At 33.7% G+C, this 27496-nt stretch overlaps 1 long non-coding RNA gene across 1 annotated transcript; it reads right to left on the bottom strand.

Annotated features, from left to right (window-relative positions):
• Positions 1 to 661: 661 nt before the first annotated feature.
• On the bottom strand, positions 662 to 21069 carry LOC138924651 (uncharacterized). The gene is made up of 6 exons (XR_011439683.1): positions 21010 to 21069; positions 20781 to 20868; positions 9158 to 9243; positions 5502 to 5600; positions 3285 to 3414; positions 662 to 885 (listed from the first exon to the last, which is right to left on the bottom strand). It is a non-coding gene; the product is annotated as an uncharacterized lncRNA (long non-coding RNA).
• Positions 21070 to 27496: the final 6427 nt, after the last annotated feature.

Below are 27496 nucleotides of genomic sequence, written 5' to 3'. Positions count from 1 at the left end.
TCAGAGGTCATTCAAAGTTACAACTTAGTCTCTTTTCTACAATATAGCTTCCCTTATGTCAACCTTGTCTTGAGCTGGTTTCAGTTTGTTGTTAGTTATTTAAATGTTTCCTTAAGAATGCAAAACACATGATTCCAAAAGTCAAAATCTTCTACAAGATGCTATCAAAAACTCTGTTCATTCTCATCTTCCATGACCACTTTAGAGCCAAGAAAAGTTTTTAAGTTCTCTTGATCTTTACAACCATTTCCAAACCATTGCTTCCTAAACTTGTGAAAAAGCTGGTTCTTTGAAGTCACATTCATTCTTTTCCCCCTATTGGTGATATCTCATTGTAATGAAGCAGAGAAAAGACTCCAGGAAAATACAAAGAACTTGTGTTCATTATGAAGATATACAGTCACTCAATTGTATTTGAAGTTTTCAAGAATTTGGAGTTTTGGAGTTTTGAAGTTTTGATGGATTTAAAACTTCGATCACTACAGATTTATCAAAGCTGTCACTATTATGTATTTTCTTAATATTTTCTTTCCATCTTTACCTATCTCCATTTCATGTCCATCACTACTACTAAGTCACATATTTAAGTCCTGCTTGTTTAATATGTTTAAATTTAATTGATGTTATATTTACTACAAAAAAATTTGCATGGGATTCGATATTTTTAGGTAAATAAATGTTTTTATTAAATGAAATGAAAAATCATCTTGGAAAAGTTTCAATATTTTCTGTTTTTTTCCTTATGATTTTTAAAAATTTAATCTTCATATGTTGTCTTCTTACATATACAATGGCCAGGTCCTTTGCAATCACCATCAAATAACTGACCATTTTGTTTATATTTGCAATGATTATAGTCAGTGTCAGATCTTTTTTAATCAAAGCCTAGAAGAGAAAAGAATGTCCATCTTAAGTGCAAATTTATTTCATATATCAATTCTATTAAAGGAAAGTTACAATGCATTTATCAAAAATGTAAAGAATCATATACTTCTTTAGCAAATTTATTAATATGCAAGTAATAAATAATGTTTGTTCCATTCAAATGTTAAGGGAAGAAAATGGCAGAGTAAGGAAATAGAAAGTTCTGTCGCTCCACCAGAGCAATCATAAAGCTGGCAGAAACTGCCTGACTCAACTTTCTCAGAACTCTGGAATCTAATAAAAAACGTGCAACACCAGGAGACTGTTTAATGAGGAAAAAAGCTGCTAAGTTTCGGTAAGAGAGCATTTGTTTCATTCAAAAATAATGGAAGTGGGATGCTGAAAATATTTTCAGTCTTGATTACTCTCTATGGGTGCTCAGGCAAAATGGGAACCTTTTAAATTTATTTTAATAATATACTAGGATGAAATGGGTGCCTTACATATGTTATCCTTTTGATAGGAAAATTGGTGCTATATTTATTACAAGAGCAGCTCTCAAAACTTTGGATCAGAACTTTCAACTAGTAAAAATTGTTGGGGAACCCAAAGAAATTTTGTTATTTGGGATATGTCTATCCATATTTGCCATGTTAAGAATTAAAACATATATTTAAAAAAATTCATTCATTTATATACAACAATAATAAATACATATACATTTTGTGTTAATATAAGAATAATTATATTTTCCAAAACCAATAAATAATGTCAATACTGCCATTGTTTTATATTTTTGCAAATCTTTAATTGTCTGGCATGATAGAAAACAACTGAATTCTTATCAATGAGGTTTAGGGCAGGTCCCCCCCGCAAGATGTGCCCCTCTGGTATGCGGATTATTTTGAGTTGAAGACAAAAAAGGCTCAGAAGACTCAGGAAGAACATTTGACCTTCCTCCAAACTGCCTAAAAGAATTTAACATAGAAGGCCTGTTCCAGGAATGAGCTAATGCCATAAGATAACCATAGTATAATGTAAAATAGGTGTGATAGAAACGCACCAACATGCCCACTTTTGGCCCTGCAAAAGTTGTTTAACAAAAATTTGCATTTCCATCTCCATGTAAATTCTCTTCCTTCCCTCTGAAATACCAAACCACTTCCCCCAATATCCTCCTTTGCCTTCAGCTGAACATAATATTTAAGGTGGCAGCTTTGGCCAGATGACTGAGTTACTCAGCTTTCCTGGGTTTCTCCCATGTATACATATTATAAAGCTTTGTTTGATTTTCTCCTATTATTCCGTCTCATGTGAATTTAATTTGTAGCCCAGAAGAAGGATCTAGAGGTAGAAGAATTATCTTCCTCCCCTACATTATCTCTGCTTCAGCGTTTAATCTTTTGTGGTATTATATGTTATGAAGCCTCAGGAAAACTTCACCATGTACTCATCAAAGAACGAGATTGAAAACAGTAAATAACATTTCAATATTATTATGAAAATAGTTTCCACAATCCTCCCAAAAGTGTTTTTGTGCATTATGTAGTAAATTATTATGGTGCAGAGCTACAAAAATTGTCTATACCTAGAAAATTAGGTTACACCCTAGTATAAACCAGTAGCCTCTACATTAAACATTACTACTATTCATTTCTAAGGGTCAAATATTCGAAGAGTTCTATCTAAGTTGGAGTAATCAGGATGAGGTTTCATAAAAGACAATATAATTACTTAAAGATGTCAAAACTTTAATTAAGTAGAAGTGTCCATAAGGAATATGGTTTTTATTAAGTATAGATAATTGACTGACTAAACGTGTTTCCCTCCTTTTCTCCATCAGTATTATTGATGCAGTTGATACTGGGAGAGAGGGGCTTTAGGAAACAAATATTGGAAACTGAATTATACGTTGCTCTATTCACCAATTGTAATTTGTAAACTGCTTCTGGTAAAAAAGAAAAGAAAAATGTTTTATCATTTAGCTAGAACAATAAGGTAGATGTTGGATAAAGACCCGAAAATGACCTCTTTTTGAGCTTTAGATTTCAGAGGTATAGTCTGCTTTTTCCCTCTTTCAAGGGTCTTGACTACTTTGTTGATCAGCTAAGCTATTGATAGTATATCTACTTCTATGCAGGTTATCTTTGGTAAGTTAAATAACCTAAGCTTTAGTTTACTAACATAAAAATTCTAATAACAACACAAAAATCTTGATTGATGTGAAAACTGACTGAATAAACTTCTTATCATGCTGCTAATATAATTTTATGTTCCACATTTTCCATTCCATTCTCCCTTCTGTTCTCCATAGTATGGAACCATCGGTCATGGAATTTAACATCTGATTATATACACACTAGATAGTTAATTAATATTGCTATTCTGGGACTGGTCTTTTAAAACAGCGGGATACTTACTTGTCCAAGGTAAAAGCTGAGCCAGCTAGCCAAGCCCATTTCAGATGGTTGGTGTTGTAATATAAACTGATCCAAAACTTCTCCTGATGCATAAAACATTGCATCGTTGACAGTTGTTTTTTACAAAATTCTTGATAGATTGACAATAAAAAAATTAAATCAATACTCATGGTTGATTGTCTATGTATATAGAGATTAAAACATTTTTTAACTTTATTAAACATTTTTATTTTGTCTGGAATTGTATCACTATAATAAAACATGGTCTTGGGGTTCTTCAGCCACTCACAAATAACCAATAATTTGTTTATTCATGAAACCACCATAATGGAGCCTTTATAATACTCTAGACAGTGTGCTAGATATTGAGTAGTGAAAGTCAGCAAGTGGACTTGTTACCTAAGAATCTAAGAAAGGGGCAAATCAATTAAGTAAGTCGTTGCTACGAAAAGGGAAGTACAAGAAGAAATGACAGTAGTTATCAGGGACTCTTATAGTACCACGTGATCAAAACAATGTTTTTTTTCAGAGTATAGTGATTCTATATAAACCAAGGAAATAAATAGGCATTTATTAGTATAAAGTTACACAGGGTTGGGAGGGGGAGAGTAAAATTGTGAGGAGAAAATTGAATTACACTTTAAGGAATACACAAAGGGAGCATGTTGAAAGAAATGGGTGAGGGAGTGGAAGTAATGGAAAGTTATTAGTAACTAAGGAAGCTGCAGAGATAGGCAAAAGTTCAGAAATGAATAAAACTTGCACAACTGTTATGGCTTAGGGGCTTTGAACTAGGCCCTGAGAAAGAGTTTGAAGAAAGGGAATGGCACGTTCTAATGTGTATCATATAAAGTTCCCTGTGTTGAAATAGTGACCTCAGAAGAGGGAAAGCCTCTAGAGTCCAAGAAGTATCTCCCAGAGAAACTCATTAAAATTTAAGAAACATATACTTGTTTTCCCATCTCTTTTTCAGCATTTAATTTAAGAAAACTTGAATGTGAAGTAGAACAGTGAAGTTTACAATCTGTCCAAGGAATCAAATTTCTAGAAAAAGAGTAGCAGTTTTGCCCATACTCGTGCCTGTTGTCTTCACAATGACGACATTTCCAAAGTAAAAGAAAAAATTAGAGTAAGTCTAGGTGTCTTTTAGCAGTACATTTATAAATGGAAAAACAGATGTTTAAATTGTGAAAACTAAGTGATAACTAAGTGATAACTAGTACATAAATTAAATGATAAAAATGTATTAACCCACTTTAAATTGCTGTGCTGTTAACTAATTTCAATAATGCTAAGACGTAACTTATGACACTGTAATTCTAATCAGACAACTGTTAATACGTCAGCATTATCAATAACTTCCAAATTTAAGTGGAATTTTAGTGAACATGTTTCTGAATATCTAACACTGCATTATATGTGTGTAACATATTTTATTTATTTATTCATTAATTATTTTATGTGCTTTCAAATAAACACACAGATATAGTTATTTTCTATCTCCTAGAAAACACGTGATCTTGTTCCTAAATTACCTTGAGCCTTTGTTGGCAGTGGTTGAATCCATGAATTTCCTGAAATCAATCCCTTCTCATCTATTTCCTGAGTGGAAGTGAGATTTCCTGAATATGTTCTGTTACTGAAGACCAGGTCACAAATATCCATTTGGTTTGTCATACTTAACCTGAGATAAATTTGCTATGGCACAAAACATGTTTTGTTGTGTGAACACTAATAGGAACAATACATTATCAATGACCTCCAAAAGGCACAGTATAATTGAAGAGGCATACACAAAGAAATCTAATAACAAAACAAATCTGACAGAAAAATGAACATAACACAGGGAAGAACACAGATTATAGAGCAATTGTTTCTGATCAGGAGAAACCTCAGGCAGATTTCTCAGAAGTAATCCTAATGCGAGTTTAAGTAAGACATAAATTTAACAGGCAGCAAAAGGAAGAAGAGCTCTTCCAGCTGGATGAGACCAGCAGCAAGAATGGGCCTAAGGATGAAGTCATAAAAGTTCAGGACAAAGGTGTGGTTAGCCATTTGACGTGACTCTTAAAATGACCTCTAGCACAGAGACAATGCCAAGAACATAACTAATTCGTGCTTAGGAAATTAAATTAAAAATAAAAAGAAATGATCTTAAAGAGATTCCTTCCTATGAACAGTGAACAAGCTGACTTGTTTTCCGTCAGAGAGACTTACACTCTGTGGCTAAGATTCCAACAGACACAAGGAGCGCCAAGCAGAGGATCCATGGAACCACTGCAGTTAATTTCCATGAAGACGATGGGGCAGAACAGCCTATTAGAAAAAGATTAGTAAATTTGTTCAGCATTAGCTTTTATATGTTTATTCACAGCTTTTGAGTGCTTATTAATTAAACTACAAAGAAATGTCTAGGCCTTACATGGCTATACGATTTTGCACATCTGCCAATTCACTAGGTAAAACTATTCTGGAGTTAATGGTCTTAATATTAGTTTAATAGTAAAGGCAAGAAAGAAATATTTATTCTTTTTCAAATAGAAAAGAATAAATAATTATAAGCAATAATTTTATAATGTTTGAAAATTTGAGAAAAGATAGAGATGATAATCCAATCACTAATCATTTCACTCAGAAGCCAGACTATCAACATTTTGCTTTCTTACTTTTAATATGTCTATTTTTCCTACTTAAAGCCATTTTTGTTTTTTGTGTGTGTGAGGAAGATTGTCGCTGAGCTAACATCAGTGTCAATCCTCCTCTATTTTTTGTATGTGGGATGCTGCCACAGCATGGCTTGATGAGCAGCATGTAGGTCTGCGCCTGGGATCCAAACCTGTGAACCCCCGGCTGAAGAAGTGGAGCACATGAACTTAACCACTATGCAACCCAGCTGGCCCCCTTAAAACTGCTTTTCCTCCTTTAATAGTTCATTATATTTTTTAAAAATGTGTGTAAATTGACTATATAATATTCACTGTCATGAATATATCATAATTTATTTGACTTCTCTTTTCAGCCACTGAGGTAATTTCCATTTTTTCACATGATAAAATATTGCATTATAGTTTGTCATCAAGTCTGTTACAATCAAGTTTGAAATTTTATAGGCAAACATTGTTGACACTATGGTTTTACTTTACATTTTCTTCAGTGCTTTTCTTTACTGAACATTTTAACTATTTTTATTTCTTCTATGACTAATCTGCTGATATATTTTTGCCTGTTGGGGGTTTTAGTGCTGTAAATATTTTATTTAATGAGCCTATCGTATATTTAATATATCAACTCCTTAGCTGACTGCTTGTATTTTTTCCATTTGCTTGTTTTTGTTCTTAAAATTTTACTAGGGAAATTTTAAGTATTTTTAGAACAGTAGTCTACCAGTATTTTCTATTTGATTGTGCTTACATTTACAAATTCCTTCCCCATTTCTCAGTACATTGCTTAGTCCTTTCACTTAACCTAACTTCTTCCACTTATTTTAGAAGGCATTTCACATCTCTCTGACTTAAAAATAATTCACAACAAGACAAGAAAATGAACAAGCAAACAGCCACCCTTTCTCCTTTTATTCTTCTCTAGCTATCAAACTCTCTCCCATACTTCTGTCTTGAAATTTTTGAAAGAACAGTTTCATTGACTCTGATCTTTACCTACCTTTGCTTCCTTCATCATCTCCATTTTGGACTCTGCTTCTGTCACTAGTTAAATTGCTCTCAAGAATGTCACTAATGATCTTGTTAGTGACACATCTATTATGATCTTGCTGGCTTATGGATACAATTTGACATTGTTGATCTTCCCCTACTTGAAATCTCTGCTTTTGTATTCTTATTCTTTTACTCTTCAGATTCTCAGATGAGAATCAATGGAAAACCATGGACAGGTGATGGGTCTTCATATTGTTTGTTTGTTTTGCTCTACTCATTCAGCCTACGCAAAGATTTAAGTAAATTTTTTGGAGACCCCATTTATTAATGTGTGAGTGTTCCCTTCTTCCCCATCCTAATCCAAACCATAGCATATTTTTTCCCCTTTTAAGGTGGCATTATTGTCCTATATTTTAAGAAAATGTATTTCTTTGTCAGTCTGATTTCCAGGTTCTCTGTGACATAGAATTAAAATAGGTGACATAGAAAAAATTTTGAGAAGAATGAAAAGTGTATACACACATATAAAATAAACTGTTAAAATGGGTGTGTGTGTGTGTGTGTGTGCATGGGAGAGTGTGATTGAGACATAAAAGTTATAGAATTTGGGTGTTAGTCATAATGCTTGGTTAGTGGGCTTTGGCATGTGAGAGGTTCAAGAGAATCCAGTTCTGTAAAAGAATTGAGTAAATGGAAGCAATAACTTTTGAGAAGGATTGATGTCACTTATGAGTAAAATTTTGGGGAAAGTTCTTGAAAAATGAAAAAATACATGTTCCTTCTATTTGTTTTTGTTTTCTCAGCTGTGTTCCTGGCATGTTTCGTAATGCAGAGACAAGAATGGCCAGGAAAAGCAGAGGATGTAGTGTGGGCAGGATTTATTTGGAATCTATTTCAGAGGGCCACATAGGCCTCCATTACTCATTAGATTAAAATAATCAGATATAATGATGGTTTCATGGTTTCACTGAGACTGCCTAAAACTTAGACATATGGTATAAAGTACAGAAGAGAGGGTTGCATGAGATACAAGCAACTATTTATATTGTTATATAACCACAAAGTCAAAAAATAACAAAGAAACCAAGTATAAGTAGGAATTGAAATTTAGGGAGAACTCATAATTCAAGTTGGAATGTTTTAGATGCAGTAACAGACGTTTTTGGCATTGTGTGAGTACCTAAAAAGAAAACTCTTAAAAATTTCCTGGGGTGGACTCCGTGGCATAGTGATTAAGTTCAGGGTACTCTGCTTCAGTGGCCCAGGTTCATGGGTTTGGATCCCACGTACAGACCTACGCCACTCATCAGCCATGCTGTGGTGATGACGCACGTATAAATTGGAGGAAGATTGGCAACAGATGTTAGCTCAGGGCTAATCTTCTTCAGCAAAAAATTTTCTCAGGAAATGGCTAGTTGTAACCCAATGATATTCTAACTCCACAGATTTTCTTTTTCTTAAGAAATTAGAATTTTGGGGGGTGGTGTCTCAGAGCAGTGCCTCATGTGTTCTGAATTTCTCAAGCTGCTTCCATGTTCCACTGGCAGAGAATGGATACATCAGGATAATTCTGCTATACTTGGATTTGCAATCAGAACCATATGTCAAGGTTATTACAACCAGACTATAGAAATTTGTAGGAAGCACTCTTCCATGAAGAAGATTGGAATATTTAGACATGTGATTTCCACTTGGAATCAAATATGTAAAGGAACTTCTGATTAAACATGGCATATTGAACATATGAGTTCATCCCTGATTCATCATGAAATCCTTTTAAAATAATAGAAATAAAATAAAATGGTATAAAGAAAAAAGATGAAAGAATGGGACAGGAGATAAGAACAGAATAGTTACAATAGACGTTTTGCTTAAACTTTAACGAATACCTAGTGAATATTAGTTATTATCATGGGCAGAATAAGAAAAATGAAACCCTGGTATCTAAAGATTAGAACCAAAGTCAAGCTGAGGTTTATTATACTGAGGAAGGGTACGGGTTAAGGTGTCTCTGCATTTTCCCATCCCTCCTCCAAGCCATAAAGAGATTATCATTCTTCTACCTCTCAGTAACTAGTAGTGGAGGAAAATAATTATTCTCTTGAAAAAAAAGTGAACAGACATTCAGGAGACACAGACACTCACACATAGGAAATTCTGGGTTTTTTTCTTTTATATTATCCTTTAACATGTTCTCATAATTTTCATAGTCATACTTACAATTTACTTATTCATTATGTTTTTGTTGCTTTCTTTCTCCTCCCTCTGGAAGAGTCTCTTCATGGGTTCAGAGATATAATTTTTCACTATTGGATCCGAAACAGGTAGGAGAATATGTAGCACAAAGTAAGCAGTCAATAAATATTTGTTGAGTGAATGCATAAATTGATGAATTTATGATAAAGCATGATATGGGGGAACATTTTTTGAGAAATTCAGCAGCATGAGAGAAAAAGACTAAAATTACTGAAACTTGGTGATTTACCCAGAAGCAATATTAATTCATATATATTTGAATCAATTTTTAAGGTCAATAGAGACACAAAGAATACCATGTATCCAGGTAGCTTCCAAAATGATAGATAATTAATAACTTAGAAAATAGAAGTCAGAGAAATAGATACTATGCAGGGAACAGGAAAGAAAATTGAAAACTATAATCAATATCATCAGAGAGAAACAGCCACACAAGCTGGAAGAATGTATTTTTGTAGAAGCCAAGTCAAGTGAGATAAAGTTTGAATATTGAGCACTGGAGATTTAGGAGTATGGGGATCATTGACAACTCTGCTGAAAATAATTTTGGTTAGAGTTCTTATATCTTCTCTAACCCTCACAATAATGCTTTTGAGTATTTATTATTACTATTTGCATAGTAAACAAAAGAAAAGAGAGACAAAATGAAAACATAGTAATCTGAAATTGAGAAAATTTCCTACAGCTAAATGGATAATGTGCTTGACTAGCTTATTCTGTAAAGAGGAAATTCAAATAGCTAAAAAGGAAAGGATTATTTTTCCTTTATATAGAAATGATAGAATTATACTTAAAGTATAAGTTTTCACCTACGAAAGATTAGAAATTTTCCTCCACTGTACCTTTGAAAGCGTAACAAATTATACACTCCCTGTGTGTTTATAAATTACTGCCAATGTTGGAAATGAAACTTAATATTTGTCAAGCCAATAAGCTATTTAAAATCGTTGAACTGGACCAGCCCGGTGGCGTAGTGGTTAAGTTCGTGCACTCTGCAGTGGCCTGGGGATTGAGGGTTCAGATCCTGGGCATAGACCTAAAAGCTGCTCATCAAGCCATGCTGTGGTGACATCCCACAGACAAAATAGAGGGGGATTGGCACAGATGTTAGTTCAGGACCAATCTTCCTCACCAAAAATAAATACATAAATAAATAAATAAATAACATCTTTGATGAGTAATTGCACTTCTAGAAGTCTAGATAGGAAAAAAACAGAAATAAGAACAAAGTATCAAGTTTGAAAATTTTGAAAATGATATGTTTATTCAAAATTCTCAAGGTTTAGAAATTAAAAGGACACGTATTCACTAGTTTAAAATATATGATAAGTTATAATAGATAAATTTTACAGATATTATGTATTAAAATTGTGATTGAAATAATGTATAAAACATGGGGAAAGCTCGTGATAAAAAAATCTTAACTTTTATGTCTTAATTATGTGCATACTTCTTGACCCCAAATTTTTGTACAAATTAATTCCAAAAAGATAATGATATAAGTGTTATAGTTACTTACAAGGATTTCTTAAATTATGATTTACAATAATAAAATTATAATAATCATAGTATTAAGGAGAAGGAAGACAAAAACTAAAACTCTACACATCAAAAAATGTTACGTAATTGAATGTAAGCACAATGTCTTCAGAAAATATTGATAATCATATTATGAAAAATACTTATTGTTTTGAAAAATAACCGCCATACAAATAAACTATGGATGCATATAATTCTGAATTTATATATATAATAGATAACATTCTAATTTCAAAAATGTTTTCATAAATATAAATCTATTTTTTATTAAATGTCCATAAAAAAGAGCTTTAGAAAAAATATGAAATACATTTATAGTAAGAAAAATTTTATTTTTGAAATGCATATGAAGGTCATATGTTTTACATATGTAACCTTATATCTGTATGAAAATGACTGAAAAAATGCATCCAAATATGAATAAATTTCACATTTATTTAGACTTATTGATTAATCTAATTTTTAACTTTACCTTTCCTAAGCTTTTCAACTTTTTAATATCAATCATGTTACTCTTTAAAAATCAAAGAAATATACCTTTAAAACTACATTTTCTTAAGATGCCATAGATGCAGGAAACCTCAACAAAAGACTAGCAAGCCAAATTCAACAACATAGTAAAAAGATCATACATGATGACCACGTGGGGTTTATTTTGTATACTCACTATATAAAGTGAGTATACAGGGAACATAATTCAATATAATAAAGGTCATATATGACAAGGCCATAGCTAACATCATACTCAACAGTGAAAAGCTGAAAGTTTTTCCTCTAAGATCAGGAACAAGACAAAGATACTCACTCTTGCAACTTTTATTCAAAATGCTGTTGGAAGTCCTAAACAGATCAATTAAGCAAGAAAAAGAAATAAAAGACATCCAAATTGGAAAGAAAGAAGTAAAACTGTCACTGTTTGCAGATGACATGATATTATAAGGTAGAAAATCCTAAAGACTCCACCAAAAAATTATTAGAATTAATCAATGAATTCAGTAGAGTTGTAGGATGCAAAATCAATATACAAAACTTGTTGCATTTCTATACACTAATAATGAATTATCAGAAAGAGAAATTAAGAAAAGAACTCCATTTATATCAAAAAGAATAAAATATCTGGAAATAAATTTAACCAGGGAGGTAAAAGAACTATTCACTGAAAACTATAAAACATTGGTGAAAGAAGTGAACAAGATACAAATAAAGAGAAAACTAATCTGTTCTCATGGATTGGAAGAATTAATATTGTTGAAATGTCCTTACTACCCAAAGCAATCTACAGATTCAATGCAATCCCAATCAAAATTCAAACCTCACTTTTCACAGAAATAGAACAAAAAAATTTAAAGTTTTATGGAACCCACAAAAGACCCCAAAGAACCAAAGCAATCTTGAGAGACAAAAACAAAGCTGGAGCATCACACTTCTTGATTTTAAACTATATTGCAAAGCTATAATAATCAAAACAGTGTGGTATTAGCATAAAAACAGACACATAGATCAATGGAATGGAATAGAGATATTCCATTACAATTTACTTGGAAATATTCTGAATAGAAATAAATCCACACACATATGGTCAATTAATTTAAGACTAGGCAAGAGGTCTGAACTGAAATAAACAAGGGAGATGGAAAGAAAGAAGAAATTATTTTTGTTGAAGAGGTTGGGAAATATTTATTTTCTTCAAACAAGATCATAGATAACAAAGAAACAAAGTAGGTCTCAGACTTTGGATTGTGAGATAAGACTGCGATAGCAACTTGTTGGGTGGATGGGTGGAGTAGGCTATGCATCACCTAAGACAGTCTCAGAAAAGATGGGCTGCAAGAGACTGCCCCACCCTGCCCTTGGGATGGTGTGCCTGGGCAGCAGGAGGGGGCTGCAGGACTGTCATGAGGCAGCTGGAAGAGGGCAAGGAATGAGGATGCTGGGCTGTACTGTTTCTATGAAGAGTGACATGGAAACCACAGATGGCCAAGAATATACAATGGGGAAAGGACTGTCTCTTCAAAAAATAGTGTTGGACAACTGGACAGCTGCATGCAAAAGAATGAAACTGGACCGCTATCTTAAACTGTACACAAAAATTGACTCAAAACAGATTAAAGACTTGAAGATAAGCCCTGAAACCATAAAATCCCCAGAAGAAAACACACGTAGTAAGCTCCTTGACATCAGTTTTGGTGATAATTCTTTGGGTATAACACTAAAAGCAAAGGCAACAAAAGCGAAAATAAGTGGGACTACATCAAACTAAAAAGCTTCCACACATCTTAGGAAACCATCAACAAAATAAAAATGCAAGTTACCGAAAGAGAGAAAATATTTGCAAACCAAATATCTGATAAGGAGTTAATATCCAGAAGATGTAAAAAACTCATACAATTTAATAGCAAAAAAACAAACAATCCTATTAAAAATGGGCAGAGGATGAATATATAGTGAAGTGAAGATATACAGATGGCCAACAGCTACATGAAAAGGTGCTCAACATCACTAGTCATCAGGAAAGTGTAAATCCAGACCACAATGAGATGTCACCTCGTACCAGTTAAAATGGCTATTATCAAAAAGACAAGAAATAATAAGTGTTGGTGAGGATGTGGAGAAAAGGAAACCCTTGTGCACTGCTGGTGGGAATGTAAGTTGGTGAAGCCACTAGGGAAAACAGTACGGAGATTTTTCAAGAAATTAAAAAAAGAACTACCACATTATCCAATAATTCCACTTCTGAGTATTTATCTGCAGAAAATGAAAACACTAGCTTGAAAAGATATATTCACCCCCATATTCATTGCAGCATTATTTGAAATAGCCAAGATATGGAAACAAACTAAATGTCCACTGATGGGTGAATGAACAAAGAAAATGTAGTGTGTGTATATATATATATATATATGGAATATTACTTATGAAGGAAATCTTGCCAATTGTGACAATATGGGTAGAACTTGAGGGCATTATGCTAAGTGAAATAAGTCGTCAGACAGAGAAAGACAAATACTGTATGATCTCACTTATATGTGGAATCTAAAAAAACCCGAAAAACAGAAAACAAGCTCATTGATACAGAGAACAGATTGGTGGTTGCCAGAGGCAGGGGTAGGGAGTGGGTGAAATGCATGCAGGGAGTCAAAAGTTACAAATTTCCAGTTGTAAAGTAAGTCAGAAGGAAAGGAAAAAGAGATTGGTGTATGGGAAGTTTAAACTTTGAGAGGTCTGTCTTCCTGCCCAGAAAACTATAGGAAGAAGGACTTCCGGAACTGGAGAGGATAGAGAAAATCTCAGAGAGGAGAAAGTTGGAGAATTAATTTTGTATATAAGCTGATACAAACTCAGGGTTCACCTACTAGCTGCACAAGTGTGGAACAAACTCATGACAGCATAGCAAAGGCTTTGAGAACTGAACGTGATCTCTACCACTGTCTAAAGTCTCACAATAACAACGAAGTGGTTATTGAGCAAGGCAGACTCCAAGCAACATAATGAAGGTTTTGAAACTGAACTGACATGGTAGCACCAACCAAGAAGACAAAGGGCACAAGGAAATTTGGGGGCATGAGGGATATGTGCATCATTTTAATGGTGATTTCATGGATACATACATACGTCAGAACACATCAAATTGTACCCTTTAAAGATGTTCTCTTCAGTATACATATCAATTATACATAAATAAAGCTGAAAAATTCAAATGTTTTTTAATTTGCTAGCAACAAAAATTTAGCAAATGAAAGTGGATAAAGAAGACCATTTTCTATAACATCAAAAACTATCAAATGCCTAAGAAAAAATTTAACAGAAAGTTTTGCAAGACATTTCTGCTGAAATTGACAAAGCTTTTCTATAAGAAAATACAGGCAATATAAATAAAAAGACAGATAATCCCTGTGCATGAATTGGAAGAATCAGCATTGTTAAGGTGTCAGTTCTCTTTTAATTGACAGATTCTATGCAATGTCAATCAAAACCTCATCCGTGTGTGTATGTGAAGTGATAAGATTATACAAACACATACACACACACACCCCACTTAGAATATCCAAGGCAACTAGGCAATTATTAAGGACAAGAATAAAGTCAGATATCAAGATTTAGTATAAAGCTACACTATTTAAGACAGAATAGTGTTGTGCAAAGATAGATCACTGAACCAGAACAGAAAGACCAGAATTAGACTGCCATATACATTGCCTGGTTTATGACAAAGGCATCATTGTAATTTAGTAGGCAAAATGACTTTTCAATAAATAGCTCTTGACAGAAATAAAGTAATTTTGATCTCTGCTGTAGATAAAACAAAATTAACTTGAAAATAATCTCTTCCAGAAGAAAAAATATAGTATCTTCCTGATCTTATAGACAGAAAAATATTTCTTAATCGAGACAAAAAAATGAGTAATACATAATGAAAAGATTAATTAATAAGAATTAATTAAAATTGTTTTCTACTTATAGAAAGGTTCCTTTCTGTTCATGACACATTAAAAATCAGTTATTGAATAAAAGAAGATATTTGCAATCTATATATTTAACAAACTGTATCCAGAATATATATATTTTAAAAAAAAATGAATAATGACCAAAAACTTAATAGACATTACATAGAAGAGGATATCCAAACAAACAAAAAGTTACCAGCACCATTAATCATAAGAGAAATGCAATTTATGCTACAATTGTGTATAAATACATAATACAGTCCAGCATATGTAAAATCAGAAAGATTGACAACATGAAGTGTTGGCAAGGATGTAAAGCAAAAGAAAGTTGCATAAAACTATTGATAAAATTATTGATTTTTCCTAGCACCTTGGAAAACTGTTTGGTATTGTCTAGTAGAACAAAATATATGCCCACAACATGACTTAGAAATTTAATTCCTGAATATATGCAAGGGAAATGAGAACACATGTTCACAAGAAGTGATGTACAAGAAATACAAAATTGTTTAGAGAAGTTTTATTCACAGCATTAAAAAAATAAGAAGTAACTAAAATGACCATTACTAGTAAAAGAATAGAATTGACAAGGAAATAGTTGTATAATCATGTAATGAGTTATACCTAGTAATAAGAAAAATCTCACGGACATGATGCTGAGTGGAAGAATCCAGACACAAAGAGTACGTACTCTATGATTCCATCTTTATGTCCAAGAACAGGCAAAAATATTTTACAGAGTTTGATATTAGAATAGTGATTATCTTAGGGGTGAAGAATAATTATTGAGAGCTAAGGGGCATGAAGAAGGCTTTGTTAGTGCTAGAAATGGTCTACGTCTCAAATCAGGGAGTAATTGCATGGCAATTTACACAGACAAAAATTTCAAGTGTGCACTTATGACTTGTGCATTTTAGATTTGTCATCTTTCATATTAAAAAAAGAGGAAAGCTGTAAGAGAAAAAGAGTTTCTAGTCTGGACGTACTTGAATTGACTTCTCAGCTATCATAATTAGAGTAAAAAACTGTTTCATAAATAAAAAAATAGCAAACATCATGTTATTTAGGACCATGCAGATGTTGCAAGATTATATGTTGGAAGTACAAACTTACTGTTTGTGTTGTATGTGTTTTCCACAGTACTTCCATACCCCTCTCTACCTCCAACATGCAGACATTGACTCAGCTGGATTCTTCAGTGTTAATTTTCTAATTTCATAGCAAAAAACAGAAAATGAGGAAAGAGGGAAATGATGGAAAGAGGGAATGAGGAATATAAGTCAGGTTGAGGAGTGGGAATATTAAGAAAAAGAAGTCAGAAAGGCCTCAGTTAAATATGACTAATGGGAAGGGAGAGGCCAAGCTGCGAGAAAACCTTTGCCTTGAGTCACCACTTTTCTGTGCTTAGCCGGTATCTGTTATCACAAATGCCTGGAAGTGATACAGTTGCTGAAGGAGCATCTGGAGCCTTTACAAGAGTACTACTCAGTCTGTAATTGGGTGAGCAAAAGGTTTTCCTTTCTTGGGGGCAGGGAGGCAGCTTCTGTTGGAGATTTCCTCCTGAGTGTAGACACTATCATCCTATTTTAAACTTTTTGGATCCCCATTCTCCTTGCAACTGTAATATATGCTCATAAGATCTAGAAAGGAATGGATCCCTGGACACCTGGTAGGGTAATGATGTTACATGAGTCTATCTATACTTTGGTGTGGCGAAATAAAAGAACTTCTCTGGTTCGATTACAGAAAAAATCTCTGTAGCAAAAGAAGTTGCCTCAAGAAAAGAGAGTGGGGAGATGGGAAAGGTTGGACAGAAAATTGGTGATTTTCATTATAAGTTCTTTGGTACCAAGAGGTTTATTTTACATTTAAGGTATATTACTTTGAAAATAAATAGAAAGTAGAGACAAAACTTTACATACATGTAGGAAGCATAAGGGACAAATTCTCTTAGAGTTCAAGCATTTTTAAGTATTATTTTCTAATCCGCGTCTTTCAACATATAGCTTAAGTGCATCTTTCCTAAATCGACCTTCATTTAGGAGTGAGAACTGTTCTGCCCTGCAGTCCTAGTGGACTTATATCTTGAAAAATAAATGAAAATAAGTTTACCCATCCTTGACTCTATGAATGCTGTAATCCAATTTTTATTCTCAGTTTTAATCGTTTTAGGTGAAATATAATACTAGAAATAAAATGGGGATGTCAATCCAAGTTTCTTAAGTTACATATGTAACAGTCAAAAGAGAATTACACAATAGTCAACTCATGACTTTTAGGAAATGGATTTTCAGGACTGACTAGAAAAAAAAGATCTTCAAATGCACAAGTAAATAACTCTTTTGCTGATGGATAAGATTAAGACAAGAAGCATCAGGGAAAAAAAGAAAAAATATATAAATTCATTAAATTTATGTGACTAGAGAATGGATTACATTCCCCTGAGAAAATTTAGAAGCAATTAGTGTGTGAATCACATATTTCCAAGTATTGGTCAAAGGTTTGCAACTGTTAGAATTTAGGACTACTGAGAGTGACCATCAAATTTGTTCTCCTCTGTGATTGGATAGTTAAACTGTCTTTCTCTGTTACTTCACTTCTGATGCCAAATTTTCCCACTCCAAAGAATTCTCCAGTTTTTGATGGACATTGATTGGATGTCCTATAATTTATTTCAGTTTTGACACTAACTGCCCAGAGTTAGCGTGGACCCCACAGGTTAAGGGCTTAGGACCACAAGACTGCTCCCCCCCACCTCAGATGCCAATTACAATCCTCAATTTACTTATAACTTCTGTTTGATTTGGCTACAGATTGCAGGTTCCACAACCTCCTTCTCAGGTTCAATAATTTGCTAGAATGGCTCACAGAACCCAGGGAAACAGGTTACTTATTATTACCAGTATATTATGAAGGATACATGTCAAGAAGAGCTGAAGGGAAGAGATACACAGGGCAAGGTATGTGGCAAGGGGCACATAGCTTCCACGCTCATTGTGGGTGTGTGCACCACCCTCTCAGCACATGGATATTGTGCACCAACCTGGGAGCTCTCTGAATCCCTTTGTTTAGGCTTTTTATGAAGCTTCCATTATGGTAGGCATGATTGATTAAATTGTTAGCCATTGGCAATTGAATTCAATCTCCAGCCCTTTTCCCCTCCCTATTGGTCTGGGGGTGGGGTTGAAAGTTCCAACCCTCTAATTACATGGTTGATTCCTCTGGCAATCAGCTCTTCTTCTCCAAAAGTCACCTAATTAGCATTAATTCAGATAAGGTTGAAAAGGGCTTATTATGAATAACAAAGATACTCTTTTCACTCCTATTTATGTAATTTCCTATCACTCAGAAAATTACACGGGTCTTAAGAACTCCATATCAAGAACTATGGAGGAAGACCAAATATATATTTCTTATTATGTCACAATATCACAGATAATACATATGAGCAAACTGTTGTATGCATTTTCAGAGCTAAATAGAATGTCCATATCTTCATTCAGAAAGAGCTAGACAAAAACCATTAACATTATTTTTCATTTCAGAAAAGTGAGGACGATACTTCTTAATTTAGTAGGTCATAGGAAGTACTGAAACAAAGTTGATGCATGTTATTTGTTGTCACTCTTTATTTTAATGTGTTGATGTAATTGGCAAGAAAAGAGGCATGGTGAAAAAATAAATGTTATGTACACTCTATCTGGCATCTTGATTTTTATCCCTATTATGTCAGTCTTTGAAGCATTGTATGCCACTTTTTAATGAGTATTTCAGGGTACAGGAAATTAATCTCTTCCTCAAACGTAATTAGCCATGTAATATCCGAATAAGGAATCAGATCAAAGTATTTGTTACATACTTAGTTTGTTTCCTACATCAAGCTGCCTGCCAAAGGAAAATGTGTAAAATCAGGATTAAGCACACACTAAATTGTCCTTGCTTTCCATCTGAAGCGTAATGGAATTCTAAGGAGCACAGAGAACCCAGCTCTCTTAAACTATTTTCATTGTTAGCAAAGAACTAACAGTTGCCTGTGTTCTCAATCCACTTTCTGTACAAACACAGCAGCTAGATCCTGAGTGAAATATAAACCATAATTAATAGTATTGGAATTTTCAAGATTTTTTGCTAATATTTACTCAGACAAAAACCACTTGCTATTTGTTCATTCTATCAATAAATATTAATTTAGAATCTACTACTCACACCACAGTATGATTGCTCAGGGGATATTACTGTGAACAAGTCAGACACAGTCCTTTACACCATGTTATAAAGGATAAGGTAAAGGGTAAGACAATAAAGTTACCAATAATTTATTAACTATAATAAGTTATTCCTGTGGAAAGCATTAAAAGAATTATAGTATGCTAAAAAGAACATGTCACAGACAATGGGATGGTAGTGCTTAGGAGAAAGTCTTTTTCTGAAGCGACCTATAAACTGAGCTTTTAGCAGCAAATAGGAGTTAACTAGAGGGGGAAGTAAATGGGAAAAGCTTAGTAGGCAAAGGAAATAGCATTTGCACATTTCCTGAGCCAGTAAAGATCCTTGTGCATTGGTAGAACTGGTTTTTGTGTGTGTGTGTGTGTGAGGAAGATTGTCCCTTAGCTAACATCCATGCCAATCTTCCTCTGTTTTGTATGTTGGACGCTGCCACAGTATGGCTTGATGAGCAGTGTGTAGGTCGGTGCCTGGGATACTAACCTACGAACCCCAGGCAAACAAAGTGGAGCACGGAAAGTTAATTACTACACCACTGGGTCAACCCCTGGAATTGTTTTTAAGTCTTAAATTAATTAAGAAAATAAATTTGTGCACCCATAATTAGGCAGGTCAGTGGTGGAATTCAGAGAGTGTTTTTATTTTCCCCCCAAAGGTTGATAGATTTTTAAAAAATAGCTTCAAGTCTGGTAATACACTATGATAGTGATGATATCTTATTCACTTTTGTCTCCTTAGTGCTCAAGAGTCATAGCATGTGATAAGGACTCAAGTTGTTTGACAAATGAATGGTGCTGAAATTGCTGAAGTGAGTTATGAAAGAAGTACTACATGATCATGAGAAGAGTGAGGGACAATTTCAAGAAAAATTCAGGAAAGAAAGGATTCATATAGTAATTGGATTTTGAGCTGGATCCCATAGAATATGAAAGACTTAAGTAGTTAACAGCAGGAGCAAAGGAAAACAATTAGGAAATCAAGGGCTGTGAGCAACTACAGGCAGATAATCAGAGTTCATCGTAATATTTGGGGTATATAAGCCTTTTACGCATTTACAATGGTCTCATTACAGTTTTCTATATTAGAGTTTTGTTTATCATAATTTAACCAAGTGAATTTGGTTTCTCACTTAGAATTCAGAAGTACCATAAATACCACTCACTCTTAAGCCCCTTGGAAAAGCTGCACAAAATGATTTATAAGTTACAGAATGAAGAATAGGAAATTAAAATGAATGTGAAAAGTGTTTATACATGTCAATCTGTTAATTATAATATTAATTGTGCTATCCGATACATAAGCATTACCCTTAAGTTATCCCGGACACATACTGATACCCAGGAGTTAGTTTATATTATTTTTCAGAATCCACCACATACCTGCCATGACAAATGATGTTCCAAGATGCATACAGGGTACAGTATGAGTGCATGAGAGAGAATAGTGGTGCTGGATCATGAATTTGAGCTGAAGTCAAGGAATTCAAAAGGTGTGGGTGGAAAAATTTAAGAAAAGATAAGAAAGAAAAACAAAATTTATAAATGATGTTTATTAAATATCTATTTGTGAGCCATGTATAATAGTATGTTCAAGAAGTAGAAAACATACCTGCTTCTAAAATGTTCAAGATCACACCATACAGGAATTTCCTTTTATTCTTAACAACTACAAAGATGAGAAAGAATTGTTTCAGTTTGCTATGTTTTTTTTTAATCCATGAAAACTAACGTCATCTTGGAAAACTACATTCAAATATTCGAACAAAAGATAGGCAAACAAAAATTAATTTCGTTCTAAAATTACATTTTCTTCTTTCGATAATAGTTAACATTATTGAGTATGCCAATACAATTATGTGCACTTTGCTTAAACTAATTCATTTATTCTTCAAACAATTCTATAAGGAAGATGCTATTAATGTCCTCATTTCTCTAATTGGGAAATTGAGATGAGAATCCAGAAAAGATAATTAACTTGTCCAGAGTTTACAGATTATAGATCCAAGATATCTTATTCCGGAGAATACCCTCTAAGTGACATATTATACTGTCTTTTATCTAGACTCCTTTCCCTGTGCACACACATCCTGTAGATTTATATTTCTTTCCACTGCACGTAGTAGCTGATGTCTTCATCTTCAAAGTAAATTTCTAGAGATGAGATTGCTGACTCAAGGAGTATATGCATATGTAGTTATGCGTGTGTTGGATGTCTGTGTTGATACCTATATCTACATCTATATCTATGCCTATACCTATACTTCTATCTCTACATCTATACTATACAGAGAGAGAGAGAGAGAGAAGAGAGGAAGAAAGGAAGCGAGAAAGAGAAATTCCCGAATTCCCTCCATGGGAATGTAGTGTTTAGCATTCTCACCAGCAATATAAGAAACTGTTTCTTTTCCCTCAGCTTCATCAAGCTTTTGAATTTTTGCCTATTTGATAGATGAGGAATGGAATCTCATTGTAAATTTAGTTTGCAGTTCTCTCATGATGATTGCAGTTGATTTTCTTGATTTAAGGGCCATTTTTAAGTCTATTTGTGTGAATTAACTGTTCACAGGTTTTTACTCATTTTTTTCTAGAGGACTTTAGTCTTTTTTTCTCAATTTTTAAACACTCTTTGTTTATCAAGGATTTTTGTCCTTTATCTGTAATTTATATTGTAAATATTTTTCCAAGTTTTTCATGTGTCTTTTGACTTTGCTTTTGGTGGGTTTTGCTATGCAAATTAAAATAAATTTAGATAGCCATATTTTCCAAGCTTTACATTTATTCCACATAAATTTTTAGGATAAAAAGAAAGCCTTTTGCCCAAATCATAGAGAAATACATCCAGTTTTCTTCTAGTATTTCTATAGATTCATTTTATATATTTAGATGATCTATGATCCCCCTTGAGATTTATTCCTATACATAGTTTGAGTTATATATTTAATTTTAACCTTTTACAAATGACTACCCGGTCAAAATAACAACATCTATTTAAAAGCCCATGATTTGAGAACACCACTTTTATCATAATCTTAATTTCTACATATAGTTGAGACAAATTTCTGGCCTTTTTCTTCCTTTCCTTTGGCCCATCAATTTGTGTGTCATTATGAACGGTACTGTTTTAACGGGAGGCATGTTTTATTAATTAGTAGGTCTAGTACTTCGTTGTAGGTCTACTTTTGCAGTCTACACATTCTATGTGTTTATTTTTCCATATGAACTTCAGTGTCAACTTGCCCAGATCCATCAGCCATTGGATTTTTATTGGGATCACTTTAAATTCATAAATTAATAAAAGGTCCTAACCAAATCTATTTTTTGTCTTTCAGGAAGGATTTACATTTCTTTCACATATATTTTGAATAGTCCTTGTTAAGTTTATTCCCAAACATTTCATCTTATTTTTTTATTGTTGTAAATAGGGTCATCCATTTTGTCTAACTGGTTTTATTTGTGTAAATAAATAGTATTTACTTTTGCATGTTAATTTTAAAAGCTGCTAAGTTACTGAATTTCTTATTATTAGTTAGGTTTTTCATGGATTCTCTCATATTATTTAGGTATATTATCATGCCATATGCAAATACAAAATTAGTATTTTTCCATTTTTTCTTACTATTCATGTTTTTTCTACTCAACTTACATTGGCTAACACCACCAAAACAATGTTAATAAGGACACCTATACCATTTTTCTGACACTAATGGAATATCTCAAGGATATTTCTGAAAAATAAAGTTCTGCCTTTAGAATACTCACACACACCCACATACATATACATATATACATGCACACACGTAAGTATATGTATGTACTTTATCCATTTAAGGAAGTATCCATGCATTTTTACATTTTTCAAGAGTTTTATATATTCAATTTTTGTGGATGTTTCAAGTGTATTTGAAAATGTTATATTTTCTATTATCAGTGTATAGTGGTCAACATATATCCAAAATATCTACCATACTGAGCATATTATTTATATCATTTATAACATAACTTATTTTTGTCCAAACTTTTCACCTTGTATTGAGAGTGGACTGTTAAAATCATCTTTTTTTAATGTGTTAGTATCTATTTCTTCTTGCATTTCCTGTAATTTTTTTTATTATACAAATAATCACTTACTTACTGGATAGATTCATAACTATTTAATCTTCATAGTGGCATGTTTAACATTATAAAGTGTCTTTCTTTGTCTTATTTAATTCTCTTTTGGTATACTTCCTCTTTGTCTAGTACTAAGGTTGCAATCTCTGCTTTCTTATTGTTTTCATTTGCCTTGTAAACCTTTGTTCATCACTTTGCTTTTAGTATTCTATTGCTTTCCTGAGTTTGATCAACTCCTGCTTAATTTCATCTTTTATTTTTTGCATTTCTATTCTTTTTATGACTGTGTGAGGATATCTAATTTAATTTGCAGTGCTATATTATAGCTTTCTTTAGCTTTTTGGTTGTTTTCTTTTTTAGGTGGATGACTTCTTGTATGTAGAAAATGTGTTATTCACCTCTTGAATTGTTATAGCAGTTTCATATAGATGTAGTCTTTCTTTTCTAATCCTGTTTATTTAATGGTCAACGTTTCTGGTTAGAGAGCTCCCTCTTCTGTCAGTTCTGTCTTATTTTGTGCAGTTTCCTGAATGGATGGTGTTGATATGAAGGTGAGGAGGACAAAGGCATGTCTTTTCCTCTTTCATTTTTTCAGGAGCCTTAAGTCTTCCAAATTATTTCTTTGCTTTCACACTTACATGTCTATAACGCATAACCTCTTCTTTATTATCTGCTTCTCCCACAGAAAAACTGCTTTTCCATATTTCCCACTTCTTGTCTTTGGGTTCAAACCATTTCCCAGTGTTATGAACTACCAAGTCCCAAAATATGTTAAGTATTTTGGTATTTTTTGTTTCAGTTTTATGTTCCTGGGTTGATTATGTCTGTGCTTCATCTGTGTTGTTTTTTTCTTCTCTTTTTCATAGAGTATTTCAAGGACTAAGCCCCCTATCCTGTTCTGTTAGAATTTATTATCTCTACTTACAGATAATTTGAAGGTTGTGATACTCTCTGTCTCTTGGAGATGCTGAAAGGGCATGGGTCTTATGTGGTTTATTTGCTTTCCTTACTGATTTTATGGATTTGGGGGACAGAAGAGGGATATTTGGAATCAGGTGACTATCTTTTCAATATAAAACTGAGAGTTTAGTTAGTATATTTTTTATTCTTTCTTCTAGATCCTTACTCTAAAATCTATTTTATACTCAACCAGTAAAAGCTTGTGGGGAAGACTCATAAGTTCTCAGTAAATATGCATTCTAAAATGTTAACCTGAGGTAGCCGTGTTCTCCATGTACACATTTGCTTTCTTCTATCCCCTCTGTGTTATTTATTTACTGTTTTCACAAACAACAGTAGCCCGGAATGGCTGAAAAAATGCAAGTCTAACAATTTTAATACTGGACTAAGTGAAAACATACAGAGGAAGAGTATCACATTGGATTTTACAATATAGGTTTTATAGTAGCTAGAAGCTTCTCAAGGAACATGGCCCAGAAAACCTCAGCAGCTAATTAGAAAATATTGGAAGTCCCAGTTAGTACTATATGGGGATTTTTTTTTTTGGTGCTGGGGGAGATGAGCCCTGAGCTAACTATTACCAGTCATTCTCTTTTTTTCTGAGGATGCCTGGCCCTGAGCTAACATCCGTGCCCATCTTCCTCTACTTTATATGTGAGATGCCTGCCACAGCATGGTGTGCCAAGCAGTGCCATGTCCACACCCGGGATCCGAACCAGCAAACCCCGGGCCACCAAGAAGTGGAATGTGTGAACTTAACCGCTGCACCACCAGGCCTGCCCCTATATGGGGATATTTTACGGCATTATTTACAATGGCAATTACTCTCTCAGTCATGAGATGAACTCAGCCACAATTTCTTCCACTTCCACTTGGTAATATATTAGTACATTTAAAGTCCAGTTAAATTGCATTTGATTGCGATCCAAATCTAATTTAGATATAAATTAGAAATAGAGGGAATAAATATCTCTATTTTATATCACTTAAAGGTGGAAACATGTATATATACACACATATAAATTATAAATATATATTATGCTTATTTATGTTTATATTTCTAAGAACAAAAATTAGCAGAGTGACATCAGCAAGATGGCAGGATAGGAAGCCTTTGACTCTACTTCTGACCACAAACACACAAATTCAACAATAATTCATGGACAAATTTCCTGTGTGAGAAATTCAGAAACTAGCTTAGAGGTTCCTGAAGCCTAGTTGAGTGCAAAACTATCCACTTTGAAGCCAGTAGGGAAATTTGAGACATCCTGTTGCCGTAATCTCTACCTCAAGAACAGTGACATACAATTGAAAGGAAACTCTAAGCTCCTAGCTTCTTTAGGAGGGAAGACATGGACTGAGTTTCCATTGCCCTAGATTTTTCAGGGACTTCCAAGAGGATTGGCTTCTGTCTAGGCTGTTTCAGAGCACTGATGATACCCTGTATAATCTAGCTGCATGGGACCAGTAAGAACAGAGACAGTGGTGTGGGCTGGCAGTCACCAGGCCCCATAGCCTTTCCCCTCAGATCAGCACAAAGCAAGACAACAAAAAAATCCAACTACCAGCTTCTCCCTGTGGGGGGAACAATGGTAAACTACATGTCCAATGCCCTAACTTTTCTGGGAGCTACTCTGAGGACAGACTTCTGTCTAGCCTGTCTTGGAGTGTTGATGGGATGCAGCAGAGTCTGATTACCTGGTACTGTTGAGAACAAAGATGGCAGTGAAGGATGGAAATTTTCATAGCTCCAGAGACCGTCCCACAGGCCCAATGCAAAGCGAGCAGACTTAAAAACCTCAAACACCCAGCTTCTCCCTGGGGAGGGAGAGAGTTGGAAAGAGCATCCAATGATACAACTTTTATGGGGACTTACTGAGGAGCTGACTTCAGTCTCCCTTGTCTCAGAGCACTCAAGACTTAGCATACTCTGGAAGACTTGGGGCCACTAAGAACAAAGAAAGTGGGTTGGACTAGCACAAAAGTTGGAGAAACTCCCAAAATCTCTGGCCAGGGCAATTAGTGAGGGTCTCCTCCTGTATGAGGCCAGTTCATGTAGACTTAGAGAGGTGGTTGTCTTGTCTAATGTGTGGACACAAACACAGAGAGTGAACAAAAATGAAGAAAAAAGGAAATATGTTCCAAACAAAGGTACAAGATAAATCACCAGAAACTGAAACTAATGAACAGAGTTCCATGGTTAACCTATCAGAGAATTCAAAATAAACATCACAAAGATACTCACCAAGGTCAGGAGAACAATGCATGCACAAAGTGAGAATATCAAAAGAGAGATAGAAAATCTAAAAAATACCAAACACATATCATGGAGTTGAAGAATACAGTAAATAAATTTCAAAATTCACAGAAGGGGTTCAATAACAGGCTAGATCAAACAAGAAAAAAAATTGTCAAACTTGAGTACAGGTCATGGGAAATTTTTCAGTGGAGCAAAAAAAAAAAAAAAAGGAAAAAGAGTAAAGAAAACTTAAGGAACTCATGGAATATGATTAAACTAACAATATACACATCTGGGGAATCCCAGAAGATGGGGAGAGAGAAAAAGGATCAGAAATCATATTCAAAGAAAGAATGTAAAAAGGGAATAGAAAGGAAATTATTCAACTTAATAAAGACTACAAAAAAACCTATAGCTAACATCAAACTTAATTGTGAGAAATTCAAAGTTTTCTAACTAAGATCATGTACCAGGCAAGAATGTTCCCTCTCATGACTCTTTTTTAACATTATACTGGAAGTCTTTGCTAATGCAATAGGCAAAAAAAGGAAATTAAAGGTATACAGATAGGGAAGGAAGACATAAAACTATCTTTATTTGCAAATGATCACCTATATAGAAAATTTGAAAGAACTGACAAAAAACCTTCTTGAAACTAATTAGCAATTATAACAAGGTTTCAGGTTACAAGATTGTTATACAAAAGTCAATTTCTTTCCTATATAACAGCAATGAACAAGTGGAAACAAATTAAAAACATAATACCATTTATGTTAGCACCCTCAAA

The sequence above is a fragment of the Equus caballus genome, chromosome 6 (genome assembly GCF_041296265.1).
Source record: "Equus caballus isolate H_3958 breed thoroughbred chromosome 6, TB-T2T, whole genome shotgun sequence".
NCBI classification, from domain to species: Eukaryota; Metazoa; Chordata; class Mammalia; order Perissodactyla; family Equidae; genus Equus; species Equus caballus.
Note: the sequence above shows the minus strand (reverse complement) of the source record. Positions and strands in the feature narration are given on the sequence as shown.